Below are 3526 nucleotides of genomic sequence, written 5' to 3'. Positions count from 1 at the left end.
AGAGAAAGGGATCAAGAAAGAGAAAAAGAGAGAAACATTGATATGAGAGAAAAATATCGATAGGTTGCCTCACATAGGTGCCCCAAATGGGGATCGAATCCACAACCTAGGTATGTACCCAGATCAGGAATTGAACCCACAACCTTTCAGTGTACATGAGACAATGCTCCAACCAACTGAGCCACACCGGCCAGGGCTATTTCCTCCTCCTTTAAAAAATATTTTTGCATGCATATACAATCCTAGGTTCACAGTAATTTTCTCTCAGCACTTTAAAAATATTTCAGTGGTTTCTATTACTGCTGTTGAGAGGATTAACTGTGATTGCCATTCTTTAAAGATAATCTGTCTTTCCCTGTGGTTGCTTTAAGATCTTTTCTCTGTCTTGGTGCTCTACAGTTAAACTTATGTTATATGCAAGTGTGGATTTCTTTTTATCTTACTTAGCATTCGTTGGCCTTCCTGAATGTGTGAACAGGTGTCTTTCACAAATACTAAAATATTCTCAACTATTATACCTGTTTAAATATTGTCTCTGCAACATTCTTTCTCTTCTCTTCTTCTAGAACACATGTAGTTGATTATTTCATTCTATTTTCTAGATCTCTTATCCTCTCGTGTTTTCCATCTCTTCAACTCTATGCTGCATACTGGATTTTGTCCCCCAGAACTGTTTCCTAGCTTACTAATTCCCTCCTCAGCTGTGTCTAACTAACTGTTGAGTCCATAATTTTTCATTTCTAGAAATTCTTTTTTTTAAATATACTTTGTCATTTTTATAGTCTGAGTATTTACTCCTAATTTTATTTAATTATATTAAAATACTTATTTTATATTCTATGATTGATAATTCTATTACCTACAGTTTTCATAGGTCTGATTCTGCTGTTATTTCTGTGGGCTCAATACTCATGTTGCCTTGCTTCCTTATTTATTTTATAATTTTGGGCATGAACTGAAATTCTTAAAGCTCTATCATGAAGGATTCTTTGAGGCCTGTGAGGAGACAAGTTCCTCTAAGGATATATGCATTTGGTTCTATTAAGCATCTCAGGAACACTACCAATCTAGCATCACTTTAGTTGGGTGAATTCATGTTATGGATCATCGTAAGGGTTGAATTGTGATTACAAATTCTCAGGGAAGGTTTTTTAAAAACTTGTTCAAGACAAGCAATTGTTTTTATCCCTCCGGTGACAGGTGTATTTCTAAATCACCCTTGCACTGAGGTATGGCCATTGAGATCCTAACTTTATGGGAGGGGTCCTATTATACCCCTATCTTGGGTAGGTTATGGGTTTCATCTCCTGTCCCTATGAGTAAGGCCATGAAAAACCAAAGCTCAAAAGTCACCCAATTCAGCAAGTGTGTATGAGGCAAGTGGCAGCTGCTTACCTTTCTAACTTAGTTTTTGGCCTCTGAGGATTCCTTGATCACTTGGTGGGTCATGAGCACATTTCTTTAAAAGGCTGTCATATGTTATTGAGCACGTGAAGTTCTTTCCAGCAGGAGGATCGGTCAAGGCAGCTATTCCATCCTCCTGCACGAAATGAAAGTTCACATGAAAGCATGTGGTGTGGCTCTTTTGGTCAGGCCTGTTGCGCCAGCAGGATGGGCAAGTACCATGGTTTTCACACTGCCAGGAAGCTCTGGAGCCATCAATGAGATCAGAAGTGGCATGATAAACAGTACAAGAAAGTCCATTTGGGGAGAGCCCTGAAGGCCAACCCTTTGGAGGCACTTTCCATGCAAAGGGAATTGTACTGGAAAAAGTAGGGGTTAAAGCCAAACAGCCAAATACTGCCTTTAGGAAGAATATCAGAGTCCAAATGATCAAGAATGGCAAGAAAAATACATTTAAAAAATTACAGCCTTTGTACCCAATGATGGTTGTTTGAATTTTACTGAGGAAAATGAAGAAGTTCTGGTTGCTGGATTTGGTTGCAAAGGTCATGCAGTTGATGACATTCCTGGTGTCCACTTTAAGTTTATCAAAATAGCCAATGTCTCTCTTTTGGCCTTCTACAAAGGCAAGAAGAAAAGACCAAGATCTTAAGTTTTGATGGTGAAAACACAGTAGTAATGAGTTTTATATACTTAAAAAATGTATGTGGTGTGTAAATGATGAATGACCTGACACGGTTTGGTTATACAGAACAGGATTGAGTGAGGGCAACAAGATTGCAGCTGGGGATATACCCAAAAGCCCAGTAGGTACTAGCCAATGAAGGAAGGGCCCTGAATGTCATTGTGCATTTTGAACTTTATCTAGCAGGTAATGGAGGTACTTTCAAATTTGAACCGCAAGATCCACAAATTTTTTCATAAGCTAATATTTTAGGATTCTATCACTGTTTCCCTTTAAACCTGTGTTTCTTAAAGTGTAGCCAAGTTTTGCCTGCATCAGCATCATCTGATTCGCTTATCAAAACTTGCAGATTCCCAAGTCCAAGCCCTACTGAATAAGTCTCCTCAAAGAGGAAGGGTAAGGAAGGGGGAACACCCAAGACCTGGGACTCTGAAGTTTAACAAGCTTGCAGGTAAACCTTTTGTACATTAAACTCAGAACCTGTGGGGGAGAGCAGTGCTTTTCAATCCGCTACTGAGACCACTGGTGGGCTGGAAAATCATTTTTCAATGAGATAGAGTAAAATCTCACATTGTGTCTCTTGCTATTAGGATGAGTATTATTGCATTAAACCTTTGTTTAGGTATTATAGTGTGTGTGTGTGTGTGTGTGTGTGTGTGTGTGTGTGTGTGTGTGTAGGTGTGGGTGTGTGCATGAGCCAGCTGCAAAATATGTTTCATGTGTTGAGGCTAAAAAAGTTAAAGAAGCATTACCTTTGAGGATGCCCTATTTATATAGTTTTTAATCAGGTTTTATCTGTAATTAAAATGTGAGGGAACGGAATTCAGTATAATTTCCCACTGACTAACCCTGCCCATAGCATGCTGGGACACATCTATGTTTGTTCATAAATCAATTAATTTTGGCACCTCTTGACTCCAAATGAAGTGATGAAAAAGCATCTCAATGAACCTGGTCTGGATGGAAGCATGCAGTTAATTGTCACCTATTCAAGAACTGTTTTCTTATTTCCCTCAAGAGACTACAAAGCCTATGTTCCAGCTCTCATTACATCTCAGCAACCCTATACTTAAGGAGATGAAGTATCGCAAAATCCTGGCACAACTAACTCCAAAGTACTGAGTGGGTCCATTTGCTGTGTAGGATTTTGTTATACTGAATATTGGTTGCTCCCACAGTGGTCCTAGGTTGTAGCCTGAAACACCTTTTACCATTTGGATACTTTTTTCCTTGGTAATTGCTTCAATGGGGTCTATAACTGTGGCCTATTCTCCCAAAAAGAAAATGATAAGCAAAGACAAATACAAATCCATCCATTCAAGCATCACACACACACACGTCTTGAATAATATTTCACAAATTTCAATCATTCACATAATGCATTATGTTTTCAATTTCCACATACCTTTGGTCCTATTATTTACCATTTTTCTTTAA

At 38.5% G+C, this 3526-nt stretch overlaps 1 pseudogene; it reads left to right on the top strand.

The window, feature by feature from the left end:
* Nucleotides 1-1611: 1611 nt before the first annotated feature.
* Nucleotides 1612-2096, top strand: LOC102248535 (annotated as a pseudogene).
* Nucleotides 2097-3526: the final 1430 nt, after the last annotated feature.

The sequence above is a fragment of the Myotis brandtii genome, unplaced genomic scaffold, assembly GCF_000412655.1.
Source record: "Myotis brandtii unplaced genomic scaffold, ASM41265v1 scaffold312, whole genome shotgun sequence".
Taxonomy (NCBI): Eukaryota; Metazoa; Chordata; class Mammalia; order Chiroptera; family Vespertilionidae; genus Myotis; species Myotis brandtii.
This window is presented reverse-complemented; position numbering and strand designations above follow the sequence as displayed.